Source organism: Phacochoerus africanus, chromosome 5 (assembly GCF_016906955.1).
Source record: "Phacochoerus africanus isolate WHEZ1 chromosome 5, ROS_Pafr_v1, whole genome shotgun sequence".
NCBI classification, from domain to species: Eukaryota; Metazoa; Chordata; class Mammalia; order Artiodactyla; family Suidae; genus Phacochoerus; species Phacochoerus africanus.
In genome coordinates this window covers 124,839,159-124,859,619 of record NC_062548.1, presented here as the reverse complement: position 1 = coordinate 124,859,619, position 20,461 = coordinate 124,839,159, and the positions used below count along the sequence as shown (strand labels likewise).

Sequence of the window (20,461 nt, the reverse complement as noted above, 5' to 3'; positions counted from 1 at the left end):
TGGAAATCCCTGCCATTCTTTTGGTTTGTGCGTAACCCCAATCTCTGACTCTTTGTGGTCAGGCTGCTCCAAATGGCTGTTCTCTTGCTCTCTGCACATCCCCGCTTTACCTACACCCTAAGCACAGGAACGACCTTCCCACTTACTTGCCCCAGGCCCCAGCTAATGATAGCTTATCAAAGAGGTGGTAAGGGGCATAATCCTCACTGGTTTCCCTGGTAACTAATGAGCCAACACTTCTTCCCCCAACCCCCTCCAAGTGAAGACTGCTACCATGAACCATCTGCGTCACATTGGTGGTGGTGGGGGGGGGGTCCTTCAGACATGTAAATTCCCTCATCCATTAAACCATTCATATCTCTGATGCTGCCTCTGGCCTCTTTCTTCTGCCTTGAAGCTGGGCAAGCATGGGGCCTTGTAGGCTTGTGAGGGTTCAGCCCAACAGCCTCCATAGTCACCTGACATTCTCCCTGTGTGTCTCTCTTGGTCTCTGAGTCTTTCATCTTAAAAGCACACCAGTTATTTTGGATTTAGGGCCTACTCTAATCCATTATGAACACATCTTAACCTGCAAAGAACCTACTTCCAAATAAGGTCACAGTCTAAGTTTCTGGATGGACATGAATTTTGAGGGGATTTATTTAATCCAGTACATCTTCTTACCTAAATGGTAATAGGGGGCAATTAGGAAACATTTTTTTTTCCTGTTCTGAGTTAACTGAACTTTTTTTTGGCTTATAGATTTTATATATATATATTTTTTCAACATTTTATGGATCATTAAAATGGATTTCCAAATTATAATCATTACTATCCTCTAAATGATTAATCAAATTTAAATAATTTCAAAATTATGGGAGTTCCCACTGTGGCACCGTGGAAATGAACCCGACTAGTATGCATGAGGATGTGGGTTTGATCCCTGGCCTCACTCAGTGGGTCAGGGATCTCGCGGTGCCATGAGCTGTGGTGTAGAAGCAGTTGCAACTGGGATCCTGCATTGCTGTGGCTGTGGTGTAGGCTGGAAGCTGCATCTGCAATTGAGCCCTAGCCTGGGAACTTCCATATGCCACAGATGCAGCCCTCAAAGCAAAAAATACCCAAAAAACTAAAACAAAATTATGACATGTATGTCCTATGGATTCAGAGCTCATCATGTTAGATATGATGTACCAGTTATAAAAACTTAACTAAAAATAAAGAAATTAGAATTATATATATATATATACACACACACATATATATACACACATTATACACACACACACATATATATATACACACATTATACACACACACACACACACACATATATATATATATATATATATTTTAGGGCCACACCCTTGGCATATGGAGGTTCCCAGGCTGGGGTCCAATGGGAGCTGTAGCCGCTGGCCTATGCCAGAGTCACAGCAACACGGGATCTGAACCGTGTCTGCAACCTACACCACAGCTCACAGCAACGCCAGATCCTTAACCCACTTGTAAGGCCAGGGATCGAACTCGCAACCTCTTGATTCCTAGTCGGATTCGTTTCCACTGCACCACGATGGGAACTCCCTGGAATTATATGTTGCCTTTCTACAAGAAAGTAGACTGAACTAATGGCTAGGCATATCTATGTGTCCTTTAAAGCTAGGTCTAAGAGAAATTACCAGTGCCCAAGTGAACAGCGAAAGAATCTAAAGGAAATACAAACTCAACTCTGTTGGAAAATTTTGAACCAAAATAGTGCTCTCCAAGTAGGGAAAAACAACAAAACAATATTGTACCTATGCATAGAAAATGTGCAAATCCAGGAAAGAAGGCATTGCTCTAGAAACTCATAGGAAACATTTATTTCTAAAAAATAAGAAACGGAAGAAAATCTTAGAAGGCAACTATTTTGCATCTTCAGAAAAGATAAAAGAAGCGGCCTCTGGAACTAAAGCAGGGACATAATAAAGTGAGATAAAGCAGAAACACTAAAGCTGAAAAATAAAACATATAAAATGTATTAATAGAATCAAAATCTGCCCTGGACATAAAATAACAGAATCAACACTACAGAAAAACAAATCAGTGTCAAGGAAAACAAAGTTTTGACCCTCCATAGAATACAGTGAAAATGGTCAAAGCTAAACATGACGGGAAAAGTTTACACATTAAATTTTCTGGAGCATGGAAAAATGGACACAACACTCTCCATGTCAACTTCAAATTTCTGGGAGGAAAAAACCCAGTTGGCCTCACTAGGTTCTAATGTCCAACCAAGCAACAGGTTGGATACTAGGTTCTAATATCCAACCAAGCCAGAGACCTATTTCTTTTGACTATACGAGAGACCAGAGAGCTGTTTATTTGTCGGCCAGGCATATTCCCCCAAAGCTATCTACTACAGATCCCAAATACGAAAACAAAAAATTAGATAGGTAGATAGATGCCTGGATAGATGCATAGATAAGTAGGTAGAGAGACTCAAATATGGATTTACATATAGATAAATTAATAATTATCAATTTAATTAAATATTAATATTTTCTAAAGCAATTCAACCAACATGCATATATTGGAAACCTATTATTATTTTATTTGCACTATGGGTCATATTCCTTTTTAGCTGGGTTAGATACACATAAAACCCTTGACGATTATTATTTTAGTTCCACCACACTTTTTTAAAGATAATATCCTAAGTGCTGCTTCAAAGTACCAAAATGAATAAAACAGTTATTACTTTCCTGGGGTTTGCACATATATAATAACAAGTGCACAATACACTCTCCCAAATTCCTTTTTTTCTAAACTTAGATGATTCCGCAAGGATTTACCATTCTCGTCCTTTCTCTCTCTACTTGTCCCTTGGCCATCATATCTAGTCCCATGTTTCAACCACCACCTGTATTAGGAATTAACAGATGAATTGCTATTACAGTGTATCATATGTTTAAATAGAGCTTCACGGTTGGTATGCTCATATATGCTGTCTCAGTTAATCTTCAGAGCAACACTGAACACTACGTGCTAGGAAGTGAAAGATTCTTCTGTCAGGAGATAATATTTTATCTGAGCTTGATGGATTAATAGAGACCTTCCAGGCAAAGGGAAGAAGAGCTTCCCAAAAAGAGAGAAGGAGCAAATCTAAAAGTACAGAGAAGTACAGCTCCATAGTCGGATGGTGCCCGAAAGACTGAAAAGATGCAGCAGGAGATGAGGCTAGAGGGGTATACAAGAGCTATAGAATAAAGGGTCTTGTATACTGTGCTAAGACATTTTTATTTTTACTGTAGAAAATACGAAACCACTTGATGGTTTTATTCAAGGAAGTGATGTGATTTTGTTTAAGTTTTTTTCAATAGTTACAAAAATGAAAAATAACAAGTTACCAGGAGTGAGATGATGAAAGGCCGAACTAATGCAGTGGCAGTGAGAGACGAGTTTGAGAGACGTTCAGAAAATGGAATTTATAGGATTTAAGTAATGGTTTAATGAGCAATGAGAGAGATGGAGGAGCTGAATGTGATACCTAAGGTTCTGGTTTAGAGGACTGGGTTCATAGGAGGCACCTTCAAAGTGCTAGGGAGCACAGGGAGATTGGCAGAGGTGGAGGGGAAGAGGAGATAAGTATTTTGTAGATGTTACATCTAAAGTATCTAAGAAATTCACATGCAGATGTTCTATAAGCAGCCCTAAATGAGGACCTGGAGAGTAATGTCTGGATTTAAGATCACGATCGAGCATTTTTTCTCTTCTAGAACCCTCCCTCTTTAGGACAATAAAGGAGAAATATAGGAAGAACAGGAAAAAAAAAAAAGAGGGAGACTTCTGTTTCTGTTCTTTAGGTAGATGAAAAGGCAGGAATGCTGGGAAAGGTAGACTTTTATCTGAGCCTGTTTCCTTCCTGCCCTCCTCATCCGCCAAAAATAGATGCTCTGTGGTTAGGCAGCCAAGTAGCAGTCTGCCACATGGTGGAAGATTCTGAACACATGACTTAGGGTTTGAAGTTTTCTCAGGAGGAGATGGGAGACTATTGAAGAGAAATAAGATGATCTTAGTATTTATATTTATCATGTATAGGTAGATTAGGTGGATTTAAATTCTAGAGGGAAAACCATAATATTAATTGGAATAGAGTGAAGACGAAGGAGGAATTAAGACCAACTGAAGAAGGCATCTGGAGATGTTACTAATACCTATGTTGCTTCGGTTTCCTCCTCCTCTGCAAAATGGGTTATAATAGTACCTATCTCACATGTAAATAGAGTTATTATTAAATGCAATATTGCATATAAAGTGTTCGGTACACTGCCTGACACAGAGTAGGTGCTTAATAGGTGTCTGAGAAATGAATAAGAACAAAAGACATTCAACCTGCATCCACTACTAAACACTCAAACATTTTCTTTTGAAAAAACAAAAACAAAACCCCAAAAAACAAAAACAAAAAACACATCAGTACCATCCACCCTCCTAAAGACTATGGTACAGGTACTAAAGTTACATTCTGAAAAAAAAAAAAAATCAAAGATCATCAATGGTTACTCTTTTTCTTCTTGAGCCTCCTTAAGAATGTAACATGAACTTGAAAGGAGAAATATGATAAGAATACTAAAAACTGAGGGAGCCAATTGTTTCTTTCCTCCTTCAGGCAGTAGACAAAAATGTAAACCCCACTGTGAAAATCCCTTGGTAAAGGATGGGTTTGTTTTGTTGGTTATCTCAGAGAGAGTGTACAGTTCATTGTTTTTATTGCTCCCTTAAATTTTATGCTAAGATTCTCTGTTGAGTTTGAGTAAAAATTCAAAGGAACTATAATAAGGAAAATAGAGACTGCCGAGGAGGGGGGGTGTCATTAAGACCTGCTTCAGGCAAATGGGTCTTTGAAGACCCTTCAGGATATGATGGTCTTCAAAGTACAGAAGTTCCAGAATATGAGTCTGTGGTTACATTTGCAGTGGCTAATCATCCAGCTAAAACAAGAGTACAGCCTAGCAAACAGACTACCTAAAAGGTCATTGAAGAAAAAGAATAGGGGTCATGAATAGTCCAGTTCTATCATCATTTCTTTTGTGTTGTCACTAACAACAGTGGTGAAAATTTCCAATTTAAGAGCATAAATATAGGTTAGCCCCAAATGCAGAAGACAGAAAAGAATTAAGGTTGTTTTTGGCTTTTTTTTTTTCCTTTTTGGCTGCACCCAAGGCATGCAGAAGTTCCTAGGCCAGGGATGGAACCTGCACCACAGTAGTAACCTGAGCCTCAGCAGTGACACCACCAGGTCCTTAACCTGCTGAGCCACAAGGGAACTCTGGAATTAAGCATTTTCTATTCTTAAGGCTGTAGACCACTTGCACTCAGTATGACTATTTCTGGGATTCCAAGAAGCTTCTGGAAACTCAGAACTTTGACAATTTATTTGGCAGGGACTTAACTTTTATTACAGTTTGTTCAAATTTTAAGGGAAATTGGTGACATGGCAAAGAATGATCTTTCAAACTGAATTTAGATTCAATCAAGGATTACAGAGATAAATCAGGAGTGGGCTGGATGAAATGATCAACTGAATCCATTAAAACTAGGACTTTTAATCCCTCTTCTGTAGAGAGAGGCATGGAACTCTCCCTCTAATTGCATGGGGGGTCACTCCTTCAGGATCTTGCAGTTTTCCATTTATTTTAGAAAAAGAACATATAGAAGGAGTACAAACAAATATAGCAAAATGCTTTATGTGTCATAAAAACTGCTATAAGTAAGGTTTTATTCTAGGTGAGAACTTTGTTTGTCTTTTAGAGAAGTTACTTTCTTTTGTTGGTCTATCCACATATTTTTTAAAATAGGATTTAAAAAATCAGGATAAACATAATTACCTTACATAACATTTCTCCTCTGTAAGGATTAATATCCTTAGCTTTTTGAAATAAAGGCACTTTCCCATACCAGAAAATTACTATCATTATTCTTTATGAATTTAAATGAGTATAAATCCATTTTTCCAATTCCTGTCTCTTTTCATTTTCTAATGTTGTCTTTCAAACACTTAATTTTTCTTCCAATTTCCTAAATGCCTCCATGCCTTAAGTTCCACCCTTCTTGACTCACATACTTTATACACAGCATGTCTAATAAATAATATTACCATGAGCTCACAGGGCCACAAGCTTAGACGTGTTATACCACTGGCATTTTGCACTTTTACTCTGCCATTCTCAACTTGTCCATACCACGGGAAAAGTGGATGGAAATATTAAATGAAGTTGTGTATATCTGAAAAGTCGGTCTTGGTTTTATTTTGTTTGTTTGAATCTGGGAAGGAATGAGGCAGAAGTAAGGTGACTTCAGAAAAGAATATATTTGCAACCGAGGGAAGGAAAATAGCTTCTCTGTTGTTTCTGGGCAATTGAGGATTCTACCAGGTACTCCAGAAAAAAAACCAAAACCAAAAACCAACAACGCTCTCCCTATAGCACCTTTCTCCCTTCCCCTCCTTGCGCCCAGACTCACCCCCTCTTCCTCCCGCCCCAGTCTCCAGGATGTAAAAGCTGACACTACTGGCGATCCCCAGGGTTGGGGAATTGACTGTTAAGTACTGGGACAAATGCTACAGCCAATAAATAGCATTCTTCACTCAACACGGTGCTGCTGTATTCCAGTCCCTCTACCCCGGGGCAGCACATCTCTGGTCTTCTGTGATCACCAGTGACATCTGCAAATGACTGAAGAAGCAAAGAAACCCAAGGCTCCCTCATTTTTTAATGTCCCTACCACACTCCTTTTTTAAAGTTCATTTTACCACCCTATAAAGAGAGAAACCGCTTTCTATAATTTAAATGATCATATCCCTTCGGTGTTTTTAGGATCGGCTTCCGTACTGTGACTTCGTGCTGTATATATAAAAGGCAACACACAAATCTTAACAACAATTCATAGAGCTTAAAAAGATAAAGCTGCACGATAACCAGAGACTGAAAAAATAAGATATCGTCTTAAGGTCGCTTCGGTGCAAACAGAGGTTACCAACAACAAAAAGCTGCTTGCCCAATTAGACAAAGCTGCTTCACAAAACGCACGCATTTAAATCACATCTCCCCTATAGCAGAACACGGTTTAAAGTATGTGTTCATTTTTTTTTCCTAAACACAAGTTGTCAGTAAGTTATTTCAAACCTAACCCTGCTACGAAAGAGACCTCTAGGGCACAATAAATAGGTACAACTCTCGGAAGCGCAAAAAGGCATCGTGACCCTGCTTGCAGTGCGGAGACTGTTCTCGAGAAAGAAACCAGAGAGCACAGCGTAAAATGCTTTAGTAGGGGAAATCGACAAAAGACGGGAAATTACTTTGAAAGCTTCGGAGGTTGTCTCCTTGGCCAACCAAAGCGACTTATCTAGAACTGACTTTTGCCCCCGCACCGCACCCTGAGAAACAGAGAGAATCGGCCAGGCGAGCCCCGCTGCGCAGTGCGCACTGCGGCCGGGGAGCGCAGGCTTGGCGCCCGCCAGATCCTCAACCTACTCGGCTGCCGCAGCGCGCCGGGGCCGCGCGCCCTGCTCCGCGCCAATCCGCGCTCCGGGTTTCCGCGGCCACCAGCACCGCGCGGAAGAGCCCCACCGGGAGGGCGCCGCGGCAAGCCTAGTCCCGGGAGTGCTTTCCCTCCCTGCGCCACCTGCCCGAGGGGTCTGGCCCAGCGAAGCACGTTCCCCCGGGCCCTGAGCCGTCCAGGTGGGCTTTGAGCACTGGGCCGTGGCTTAGGGGTCCCCGCCCGAGGCCCTCACCTAGCACTAGCCTTGCAAAGCCCGAGACTCGGTGGGCGGAGTTTCTCTTGGTCTTTGCTTAAGTAGCTTCAGCTTCTTCCAAGAGAGACCCCGCCCCCCCCCGCCCCCAACTAGCAGCCAGGAGTAGGCCTTCCTAGCAGCAGAGATTTATCAGAATCGAGGCCCTTTGCCACGGGAGATATTCTTGGTGTCCTCAGACCCCAAAGGTTAACTGCAGTTTTCCTGGACGTGATATGGTTTGAAGCTCTCTGCTTGGATCTTGTCAGCGCCTCCAGAATCTCCCTCTCTTGAAAGTGCAATTACCGCCTGAAGATACACCTCGACTGGAGGTGTACATTTGGTATCACCGAAGCTTAGAAAGGTGTCTAAAGTCAGTAGGCAGGTGGTCGAGTTATTCAAACAACACCATTGAGGCAGGTTGGGAACATGTGGGAATTCTCCTTGTTTTTCTGGTAGGGAAGCGACCAGGCATTTACTGGGCACTACTCCTTGCCAAGTCTTCTAGGCATTGGCTAGGACAGTTGGGATGGGGCTGGGCCGGCTAACGTCCTAGTCCTTCAGAAACACAGAAGAGGACTTTATAAGACGTCTTAGTCCAAGCCCTCAACCCTGGAATTCCAAGAATGGTTCATTCCTTCCCCTTCACTGCCCCCCTCCCCAAGCATATTCAATAAAACGTCTTAAGGGCATAAAGAAGGCCCTTGTTAAACACATGTTGATAATTAGCATGATTCGCCCAAGGTCACCCAAGGCAAGAAGCTTCAAACCCAGGTCCCCTCAGTACACATTTCTCCACGCCATTCTGGACTCGGACCCTCCTGAGCAGCGGATACGAAAAGGCCAGCTCCTAGTCCTCCCAGTATAAGACCCTCGGAAGAAATGGCTCACGCCGACTGCCCACCCTAAGAGTTTCTCCACTTTGAGCCAGGAAGATGCCCTCACAGCTTACTGGAAACGCTTCCTTCAGAGAAAGGTATGTCTGCAAGTTATCACCTTCACCTTAGAGCTGACAAAGGGGGGCCGAGGGCCCTCTAGGGCTGAGGGCCACGGGAAAAGCGGGCTCTAAGCTCTCCACCTCTGGCCTCGGCCTTCGCCAACAGACTGGGTAACTTACTTTGCTGGGCCCGTCCAGGTGCGGGTTGCCCCAGAGGCCAGGCTCCCTTTTCCTATCTACTTTCCTTTTGAGTTTCTGCTAAAATCTGGAGACATGGAATCCACTCGCGGCAACTCCGAGCCCCTCGAACTGAGCATGCGCCAACGCCTGGCTGCTTTTGGTCACCGGCCCCAGAGCTCTCCGAGCTGGTGCCACGGAGCGGGAGGAGGAGGAGGAGGAGGAGGAGGAGGGAAGGAGGAGGGGAAAGGGGAGGGGGTGCCTGGAGAGGCGGAGGCTCGCGCGCCTGCGCATCCAGTTCCAGGGACCCTAGGTTTTTCTATGGGATTCCCAATCTGCAGCAGACTTACCGGAGCGCGTTGCGGCGGCGGCTGGACTTGCAAGGCGCGATCCTAGAGGGATTTAAGCAGCCTGGAGCTCCGGAGACAAAAAGAGCGCGAGAGAACCACACACAGAGCCGGCTTAACCGTTTATCCGAATTAAATATATACACATATAGTTATTTCTAAAGAACTGTTGAGTTTTATCATTGTCGTTAAGTGACCGTGCGCAGCGCTATAACTGTAAGTGGAAAATACAATCTTCCTTGCATTTCTGCATGTGTAGTGCAGCCAATTGTCTGGGAGATGGTTTGGCTATTGTCACATACTTTGCTTTGCATAGATACAGCTAAAGGCACGGTGAGAACTGCTTTGGTTAATGCTGGTGATGGAACCTGCAATTAGTCCGAGAGGGACCTTTTGGAATAATGGGGGTGGGGGAAGGGGGAGTGTTTGTATGCGGCGTGTTTGGGGGCTTATCTTAGGCTAGCTTTAAGATAGGTGAAACTGAGGTGCTTTTTAAGTTTGTCTATAAATAAGCAGCTTTTCTTCCACCGATTTAAGTAGTTAATTGACCGATTGTGAAGTTTTCCGGTTGCTGATAAAACTATTGAGCGGTTGCAGTCAAGTACCAACCTGTCATCCGTGGGGCTGGTGCACCATTTTTCTCACCGTGGAAGAGCAGTGAACGTGTTCGTTAAGTAAAACTGAGTGGATGAGATGGTGTGGAAACCAGGGTGGGTTTCCAAGAGGATGTGAGTGTTCAGAAACACCGAGGTAGGCGCAGAATAAGCACATGTCTCTGAGTATTTAGAGATGATTAGATCATTTTTCGGTTTTGATTTTTCGTCACGATGGTGAATGAGCAGAAAAAGGGACGGTGTTCAACCGCCCAGTCTAGTCGTCTATTTTGAACAGAGTCTGAGACTCAGAGCCGCCGAACGGGGACTGACAGACGCAAACTAGTTACCTGCTTTTGCATCCCGTATTCGCATTCTTGCATGCAGGGTTGAAAAACGTCTTTTACCCAGATATTTTACCTTCGGTAGCGTTTCTTTAAAGGAGAAAGGGGTCGTTTCGTGGTTTGAGTTAAAACGGGCTGTTCCTTGCCCAGAAACGGAAGAAGGGTCTTTGCAAGGTCAAACCCCCCGTGGAAATCAGGGGCGCCGGTGAATTGGGGGAGGGGGCAGGAAATGGGGATGCTCCATGCGAGTGCTCAGCACTGCACGGATCAGTGCCCTGTGAGATGCCAGAGTGGGAGTCCATTTTTCTAGAGTTGCCCTCCTGTCCATATTTTGGAGACTAAAATGAGATGGAAATGCTAGTGGGTGCGAAAAAAAAAAAAAGAAAGAAAGAAAAGAAAACAAGTGTAGCCACTGCCTGTGTGTCACAGCCCACTTGAAGACAAGAGGATCCAAAGAGTTGTATTTCTGCATGTTAATTTTTTAATTTTCACGTTGGGACAAATTAAAAAGGAAACTCATGGGAAAACACATTTTATCCTCACTGCCATTTAAACTGCCTACATGTGAATGTTGGGGGGGGGGAACGGCCTCAGGCATCATTGAACACCTCACTCGTGAGTACACTCACATTAAGCTTGGGTGTTTAATCACCCCAGAAAATGCTGCACTGAAGCAGGTTGGCAGAACGGCATGAGGCAGGCAGATGAGAGAAGAGCGTGGCCAGTGTATGCTGGATTTCCGTGGAAAAAGCAGATCCAATTTCTGGGATGAAAGGAAATAAATTTTACCCCAAATAGGACAGATTACTATAGGACTTTTTGGCCCTTTAATCAGTCCAACTGTTTGGAACTCTTGGAAGAAATTTTATCATTTATTTAAGTGGACGAAATTGGAAATAGAAAATTCGAGAATATCCTCTCCTTGGAAACCCAAAGTGTAAATCAGACTGCCTTCTCCATTTGTCTCTTCTTTACTCCAGGGCAGAAAGACCAATCATTTGTCATAATGAGCCATACTCCTTGTCATCAGAGAGAGTTGGAATGAATGGTGCGGGTGTTGCCCCACACTGATAAATGGGTGCTAGAGAAAGAATGGGAAACCTGGTCTGAAAGCTCACAGATGTTTGCCCTCGGATACTCTGGTTCATAGGCTGACGGTTTTAGAGGGTCACATCGGGCAGAGACCTTCGAAAGCGTCTAGCCCAAACCCTTGTTTTACACATGAGGAAACTGAGGCCCAGAGCCTGGAGCTAGGGAAAAGTCAATTAACTTCTAGTCTATGGAATCAAGAATGAAAAAGTAATCTTGAAGGAAAATGTTTCCTTCTCTCTGCACATTTAGCATCCTTAGTGACACTGCTGACGTCTTCAAATAAATAAAAAACCTGCACCCCAGCACATCTTTTGAGAAAGTCCCAGGGGTTCCTTTTCACACTATCATATTTCCCTTCTCTGCCTCTCTTTTTTTGTGTGTGAGGTCTCTTTCTTTTCTCTCACCCCTCATGTCTGATATACCCGCCTCCTTAGATGTTTAGTCTGGCCTCCTCTGTACCTCAGTCGAGTTCTTTGGCATCCTTCGAGTTATTGAAGAGTACTGGCAAACGAGTCAGAATCTTCAGCTCCTGTTTGAAAACTGTCCAGGCCCATCACCATCCCCTCTCTACTCTATTCCCCCAAATCCTTCAGGGAATCCAGCCTTTTGAGACACTGCAGGCAGCCTTCCCCTCTTTTCTACCTGTCTCACCTCTTCCAGAACTGCTGCAGCTGCAGGCACTGGGACCAAGTGGAGTGAGGATGCTGCAGTGTAAACACACAGAGGGCTCTGCCAGCTCTCTTCTGGCTCCTAGAAGGCAGAACCCAAATCCAAGTTGCCTGTCTCCAGCCTTCATGGAAATCCTCCAGATGAAGCCACCTGCAGAGAAGGGGGGTCGGGGGTGGAGGCTGGGCAGGAGGACTGAAGGAAGACGCTAGACTGATTCAACCTGAAGCAGGCGCTGTGCAGGAAAGCTGTGCAGCTTTTTAAAACCTTTAGCGCTTTAAAGCGCTGTGTTGCTGGACAGGGCCTGCAAAGCAGGCAATAATACCAGCCTAATTGGCCCTTCTCTTTCCTTCTTTTTTTCTCCTTTCCACTCATTTGCTTTCTCTATTTCTCCCTCATTTTCCCCCTTTCTTCCAGAAAAATTTCCTGAGTTCCTATGCAATAAAACTCAAGGCCTTTGAAAAATAATCCAGGCATTCCTTCCCTCTCCAAAAATATAATCTCTCAGAAACTGAGAAAGAGACCGAACCCACCACACATGTCCCCGTTGGGGAAATGCCAGGAATTCTTACCTGAAAAAGCTGAGACTCGAGAAAGACAGAGTCTGAGTCTGAGTCTCTTCCTCATTTGAAAGATGAGGTCAATACCCTTGAAAATTGTTGAGGAAGCAAGGTGGTGTTTCTCAGCACATCCTCCAATTAACAATTTTATTTAACTACCTCCCTAATGGTAAACCTTTCCTGAATTGGGATGAGCTCTATCTTGGATGGAGTCTGTCCCTACCAAATACCCTTGGGTCAAATGACACTTGGTCTTGCTAGCTCATTCTGAAAACAGATGTGTACAAGCTATTCTGAACACCACATAGTTTCTGCAGACATCTGCAAACTTATAGCTGCTAAGTGTCCCGTTTTGGTTTGCTGTGCCATGAATTTGATGCTGTAATAGGATAGCATGATAAAAAGAAATGTCCTGGACAAGCTATAGGTTTTCCATTTGGGTTGCATATAAGCATGGACTCCAAACGTTGCTGAGGAGCTCCTTGGGGAATTCATAGAATGACGGTATAATATCAATACTAAATGCATGGTTTCCTAACTCACTAGGGCAAAATATATTTAATGTTGTTCTAAGGGTCTTTTTGTGGTGTGATTCTTATGCTCCTTTAAGAAGATAGGAAGATTCTTCTAACAGAAAGGATCACATTCAGTTAATCTCAGGTTGAAATTGACAGCGTCCATCTCAGTTACATTTAGTAGATATATTAATTTTCCAAAGTATCAAATGGCACAGAGATAAATTAATAAGTGATTGCTATTTCTACTATCCGAGTGGTTAACTCACTTAATTAATAGCTGGATAGGGTCCATATAAATTACCTAATCCATCCCTTCAATATATAAAAATATAATATAGTATGGAACATTTTTATCTTAAAGACATATCTAAAATGCGAAACCGTATTTCACAAGGGCAGAGATGTAATGATCTTTTTCATATTTTCACATTATCTAGACAGTGTCTTGTATAATAGATACTCTGTAATATTTCTCAATTAAATATTTGTTATAAAAAGAATCAGGTTGCATGTACCTCATTAATTATGTCAAGAAATTAAATAATTCCTACTGAAGGCATGTGCACAATTAATATTGCTTTAAATATCGTTATGTTACTAAAAGGAAAAGCTAGACTAAATATCATTCTATAATTTATTTTCAGTAAAAATATAAAAGCACTTCATTGATTACCTTTAAGCATGCTTGTTAATCCACTTACAGAGTATACTGCCTTTTATCTCTTAATAAGTAAAAATATAAATCATTTTTACGTATTTACAAGAACCGGTATCAGAATTCAAAGAGGGTGTATAAACCTAGCCTATGGCAGATATGTGTACCATGTATTTAGATGATAGGTCTCTTGAGCTATGGAATTATTTTAACCTATTCAAACGGTGAAGGGACCATAACACTGGATTTCTCATCTACAGTTTGTTTCTAAAGATAGCTTATGCACTCTTAAGTGAATCAAAATAGTTTGAGTTGCTTCCAGCTTCATTCACTGAGAACTCCACAAATGGGATCTTGGGGGTGCTTTAGAAGCTGCTTAGTGAATGAAACAGAAATGGAATAGCAAATTACTCAAGAAATCCTCAAAGAGGTTTGACACTTTAATAATAAGGTGCCTGTGAATACATTAAAGAGCTGTTCTATACCCTTATCAGCTAACTTAAAGCCTGCAAGTCAGGTAATTTGTCATGATTCTTCTGTTTTCTCTGGATTTCTCCATTGCCTTCCTTCACTGCAGTTCTAATACAAATGACCTCCTGTATAACCACCAACTGTTTGTTTTTTAAAAGAGACAGTGCACCGCATTTCTAACCATTTGTTGGATTATTTCAGGTGAACAATCTATTTCCTTTTGTTCTAAATTATAATTAAGACTTGGAGTACTCTTATTCACCAAGTGGCCTTCACGCTGAATATATCTCGTGCATAATTGCTGAACTTTTTTTAGAAAACAGGACTCTCTTAATTAAGATTTCATTTTTATCAAGTATTGCTCATAAAAGTCAAAGTGTTAACAAATCAGTTAAATTTACTTGCAATTATTAATAGATCTGTATAATTAATACTATTTTTCTTTATCCTTGCTCACATGGGGACTTTTCTGAAACTAGAAATCTGTCACTTTAAATGTATTTTTTTCTCCTTTCTTTGGATCTTGTTTATTATCTCTTAGGCTCTGAAAGACTCTGAACTTTTGAAAAGCTGAATGTAAATAGATTTTTTGCAAATTATTAACATGTTAAATGTGCTTTGCAGCCTGGGTGAATTTTTTTTCAGTGCCATCAATGACATGCTAATATTTCTGTTGTTTCCTACTTTAGATTGTTTATTGCAGTTGAAGGCTTCTTAGAAGAGTAGATTCTGGTGCTACTGGAGTGTCTGGTATTTTACATTTTGCCTTGGCTTTATCAATCTGTGAATAGTGTGTTTATTTCTGATTTCTTAAAACCTAAGCTTAAAAAAAAAAAAAAACGCTAAGCTTAGATTATGAGTCAGATTTCCCATTGGAGGCCCATTAAGCATTATCAGTAAATACTTATTAATATACTATTTTATTTTTAATGTACAAAATTGTGCTGTACAAGTCTGAATTTTAATTCCCAGCTTCTACTTGTTGGAATGCTTTAGCATTTGATATTATGAGTTGATGAAAGGCTGTCAATTCTGTTTATTCCCCAAGTTCAAGTATTTCTGAAATTTATACATAAGGTGCTTGGTATTTGCTTTCTTGCTCATATGGGAAATTTTATGAAAAAATAAAAAAGAAATTGTGAAGAAAGTTTAAATTGTAAAGAGAAGGGTTAGTTTTTCTTTTAAATATTTATAAAGGTATTTATTCCTCAGCGTGAGATGAAAACCATCCATTAAATCTTCCCTCATTTTTAGTTTGTGAGTGGAAAAATTACTCCACCCTTACCGAGGTTTCATTTGGCGTAAAAGAAATTATGAGAGGAAACCTAAACAAAAGTTTTCAAGCCAGACACACTTAGATAAAAATCCCCAGTTCCACAGCTTATTCCATAAACTTGAATAAGTTGTTTAACCCCTCAACCTCACTTTCCATTTACATTGATGATTCACAGGATTCTTGAACAGAGAGTAGAAGATTATGCATGTAAAGAATATAATGTAACGCTTCATTATTGAAAATGTGCATTCAGCGATAGCTGTTATCATCACTATCATTCCTTTCATCAGAAATCAATAGTTCTTAAACCCCTTCCGTCTCTGAATTACAATAATCTCACTCATAATGGAACCTCTGGTGAGGAAATTGAGCTACAGCCTATGAACGTTAACAGTGCTTAACCTACCTTGTAAAACGAATATCTGTTAAGTAAATGTGCCAAGCACTGTGCACTCCCTGTGGCTTCAACATTAAATAAGATACAATCTCAGCCTTTAAGAAATGTATGTCTAACGTGGAAGATAAGTGAAATTCAGTAAGTCAAATAAAAAGATGGTATATAGATGCATAGAGGAGAGAATTTCTAGAAGAAATGCCTACACTGAGACCTCAAAATTCCCATTTCTCTCATTCTTTCTTCAAATGCATCTGCTTTCCATTATATCTTTCTTTACCATCATCCCCCTACAATACAATACAAGCCTATAATTGGACATACAGAGTATGGAACTAAGAGGACGTGTTTTCTTATTGAATAAATTTTAAGGTTATCTATTATTTTCCAATGTAGCTAAATAATGTGGCCCTTGTTTCCTACCCAGGCCTCCAGTGGGTCACTGAAATTCAGTGCAGACATTTCAAGAGTCCTGCCTTTAGTTTAAACATTATACAGTGATACTTCTATCCTTTGATACCTTCCCCCCAGAAAAGAATTTCCGTCTGATACGCTCCACTCACCTCCCTTGTTATTCCAACTAATTTCATGACTAATCTTTCAATGTATATTTGTAGGAGAACTCATATGACCTACACTTTCATTCTCCCAGGGCTTTCATACCTCCCAACCCTCTTTCTACTGAACCGAAAACTTGTTTCCAGCCCTTCTACGCATACACACAACAAATCCAAAGTGCCTTACTATCTTTAGCCCTTCTAAGAGCCTTTTCACTTCTCAGCTTTTTCTTCTCTTCTTCCTCTATTTTCTGCCCCATTGAATAGGGACTTTCAAGTTTATTTCTTATCTGGAGTTAAAAAGGGGCCTCCTTTTCTCCTTTTGAAGTCTACAGATTTGTACCTAAATTCTCATGTTCTTTTGTATAGTAGGGGTCTCGGATCATTCACAGAATTGGGTAAGACTTGGTTCTAATTAATTTGGGGGGGAGGGCTTTTTTCTCACTTGTGAAATGGGATAATATATTTACCTTATAGGACTATTGAGGACACTGTCTATATATATCTGGACCACCTAAAAGAGCTTAGTACATAGTAAATCATTCTTCCTCTCCCTCTGGATCTTCACCTTCCTTCCTGCATTTCACCATTTCTCCTAGTCTCATGTTCTAGGTGCTCTGCTCTTTCCAAGTATATTTGTCCTAGTTTTCTGATAGTTAAATAATAGCTAATACACACGTATCTCGGGCAGCACGGTGAGTGTGTTCCTGGAGAAGGTACGTGCACTGAAGCAATGCCCTAGCATAGACCTGTGTTCCTGCATCTGTTTGGAAAAGTCTTCCATTCATTTAAGGCATACCTCCTACTCGAGTTTCCAAAGCTTCTGCTGACTGATGTTCACTTGTTGAGCAGTCCTCCTCAATCCAGTGATTTATAGCGCTCTTCATAAATTACGTTGGAAGATATATCTGCCACCCTTTAATTGTCTGCCAGCCTTTATCCTCTCCTTCCTTTGCCTTTTCCTCCAAGGTGCCTGGAGGGCGTTTGAGACATTCTGATGACATCCTTACTTCACTTCTTTGTGTCAGCCCTAGCACTATCACTTACATAGTTTTCCCCCATCAAATGTCTACCCAGTAACATTGAATAAATGGCAGAAAGGGAGTCCTTGGTGGAGCCCGCAGTACCTGTTGCAGAGCACGTTTGGGTCAGGCTTAGCCCCTCAGAGCCTTTGTTTGTTGAGCACTTGTGGAAGTGTCCACGAAGGTACGTTGGCTAAGAGCAGAGAATGGCTCTCAAAGGGGGGGCTGAGGGAGCAGTGCACCTACATACAAATACACACATGCAGACATACGTGATATGCACACAAGAATTCAACGTACTGTCACGGATTATATTACATTTGGAAGCAAAATCCATAAGGGTACATAGCTGTATAACAAATCATGTGTGCGATGGCATTAATAGGAAGGCCTTTTGAAAGTTTTCTTATTCTAGGTGAAGTGGCAGAGTTGAAAGGGAAGGTGGTTTAAATCTGATGGTAAGAACATGTTAGACTTTGTTTCTTTAAAGAAATATTTCCAAGACCTAGATAGTTATTTCCACTTCAAACAGTTTTGTGGAAACCTTTTGTAGTTTCCTGTATCCCACTCTTGAATATCTTCAGTTGCACATTTTCCTATTAATAATAAGTTTGAGTGGTCCTGTTGTAAGGGCCCCAGTATCTGTTTAGCTTTGCTTTAGCTTCTGTTTCCAAACCTGTTTGCACGGAGGACTTATGTTAAAACATGCTTGTTACCTTCTCAGAGTGGTTCTGAAGCACCCACTTGGAAAAGAAGGACAGAAACTAAACTATGTTATGGAAGGCACATTAAGACTAGGAGTAATTAATTGTGTGTTTTAGACGTCACAGCCATGCTTTAGGTAGCATAAGCGTGAAGTCCTGGGGAAGTTACTCTACTTTTCTGGGTTTTAGTTTTGTTGTGTGAACATAAATGTGAGATTGCCTACCCTCTCTGGTTAGGAGCGATTGTGAGATTGAGATGACTTTGAACATAACTCTGTGGACTGTATAGCGCCATGTAAGGGTATACAGTCGTTTGATTACCATTCAACTGTAGAATTCTAGTTTATCTCTGATTTTAAAAAAGGTAATTTAAGAATCAATGTATTGATCTTGTACAAATGGTTGCACTGAGATTGTATCTGCTCAGAGAAGTTCCCTGCCCTCTACCCTCCCCCACTTCAGTTCCTAGGGTAGAATGGTAAATATGTGATAACGCTCTTCACGCAGTTAAACTGAAAAAGTGATTTTGAAATAAACTAATTCTGGAGGGAAAACCTAAATTATTTAAGATTTGAGATACAGCCACATCTTCTGTATTTTTCTCAGGCTTTTTCATGTCATAGTTGAGCCCAGAGCCTTTTTCAGTGGAGCATGCAGACCTCAATTTTTTAGAGACTTTATAGAAAGAATGACAACCACGGTCATGCCCCTGTGTTTGTTGCAGCAGGGAAGCTTTGGAAATAAGATTTTTATCCTAACAGATAAGATTTTTATCCTATCTCTGAGGCTAATGGGGCCTTCCATTCCTGGATTCAGCATGTGTGTGTAGATCTGAACAATGTAAGGGCAGGGAAAACTAATGGGACAAACAAAAGAGACCCACATGTGCCTGTGTCCAAAGGGAATCCATTTTGGACAAGTTCTGTGCCTCTCAGTGCAGGCCCGCAGGGACAATGGACATCATTTCTCGTGAGCTTCCACAGCCCTGATTATCAAAATCTGATTCTTCCCTGGGAACCCCTCCCTAGTCATCTCAGCTGAGAGTTATCATTTGGCCTCTTACCACATCTAGACTCGTAAACACTTGTGTATGTGCCAGCTTTCCTAGGAAACTGGAAGTTCATTGAAAGGAGATATGTCTGATACACTTTAGGGCAGTGTGCCACTGGAGGGCAGCTGAATATAAGAGTAGTAGCAAGTTAACTGTACGTTGCCCCATGAATAAGTTGTAAAGTTTGGAAATTTCCAGCCAGGAGCTATTGAAGGCTTTACAACCCCTAGGATTATAGAAGCAGCATTTGAACATCTGACTCATAGAGGTGTCGATGGCCAAGTTACACCAGCACAGTCAAGTGAGACCTTGCCCATTTCCTCTATCACCTCCCATTCTTCCCCCCTCCCTAGAAGCAGCAGAGCAAACAGTGGAGGAGGGAAGCAAGCAGGATGAAAGAACAGGTTACAATCTCTGCTCCACTGCTGAGTTCAAAATTGAGCTGAGAAGGAGGGCTCGGATTGGATGTATAGTGGAAATTTACATTTAAATTAGATTGAACTTCTTAATACCTAGAAACAACCACTTTTCTGATACTTAAAAGTGACCTGAAAAGATAGAGATCAGCCCAACATATCATCCTGGGATGGGGAAAGGAGACACAGTAGAGCATATTTGAGGCAGTGATGAGAAAATAAAGCTATATAGCCAACCCGTTCAATAAACTGGTTAGAAAAGGAACAATACAAAATGGCATATGATTCATTCATAAAACAAGAGGTTTAGGCCAGACTTGCTGCTGTAGGTATTAGAAAGAAGTACCTGGTGTGAACTGGAGTGGCAGAGGAAGGTGGTCTAGATCTAGGTACCAATGGTATGGGAAAAACTGGAAAAGGATATTCTTCAAAAGAGGTGCTCTGTGGATGACTTATAAACAGAGGGCTTAAATCATTCATCTTTGGCTCTTAACCAAAATAAGGTTCATCTGAATGTTGGAAATTTTCTCTAGGCTAAGTCAGGAGAGCCAGGAAATGAAAGCAGAGATCATTTATATTGGTAGTAAGATTAAATAGAAAAGAATTTAGAGTGTATAGTGGGCTCCGTGTTGGATATTGACACATGTTACTTCATTGAGTCCACATACAGCTCTGCAAGGTAAGTGTCTACAAGGTAAGCTTCATTTTATGACTAAGAAACTGTGTCTAAGAAAGTACTTTGTTCAAGGTCACACAACTACTAAGTGCTAAGGATGTTATTTAGACCCAGGAGTCTCTCCACCTATCTACACAGGTTTTATATCATTCTTTCTAAACTTTTTATTATGGAACGCATAAACATTTGAAGAGAATGATGTAATGAACTCCCATGTACCCATCACCCAGCTTTAACTGTTATTATAGCCATTTT

The 20,461-nt window shown here is 41.2% G+C and overlaps 2 protein-coding genes across 2 annotated transcripts in view; one reads left to right on the top strand and one right to left on the bottom strand.

Annotated features, from left to right (window-relative positions):
- Positions 1 to 8,987, bottom strand: part of RAD51AP2 (RAD51 associated protein 2) — a 37,602-nt gene extending 28,615 nt beyond the window's left edge. The window contains exon 1 of the transcript XR_007134819.1: positions 8,868 to 8,987. The gene's annotated coding sequence lies outside the window, so the exon portion shown is untranslated. The remainder of the gene's footprint in view (positions 1 to 8,867) is intronic.
- A 167-nt stretch (positions 8,988 to 9,154) lies between these two features.
- VSNL1 (visinin like 1) overlaps positions 9,155 to 20,461 on the top strand; it is a 110,013-nt gene continuing 98,706 nt past the window's right edge. The window contains exon 1 of the mRNA XM_047782605.1: positions 9,155 to 9,427. The gene's annotated coding sequence lies outside the window, so the exon portion shown is untranslated. The remainder of the gene's footprint in view (positions 9,428 to 20,461) is intronic.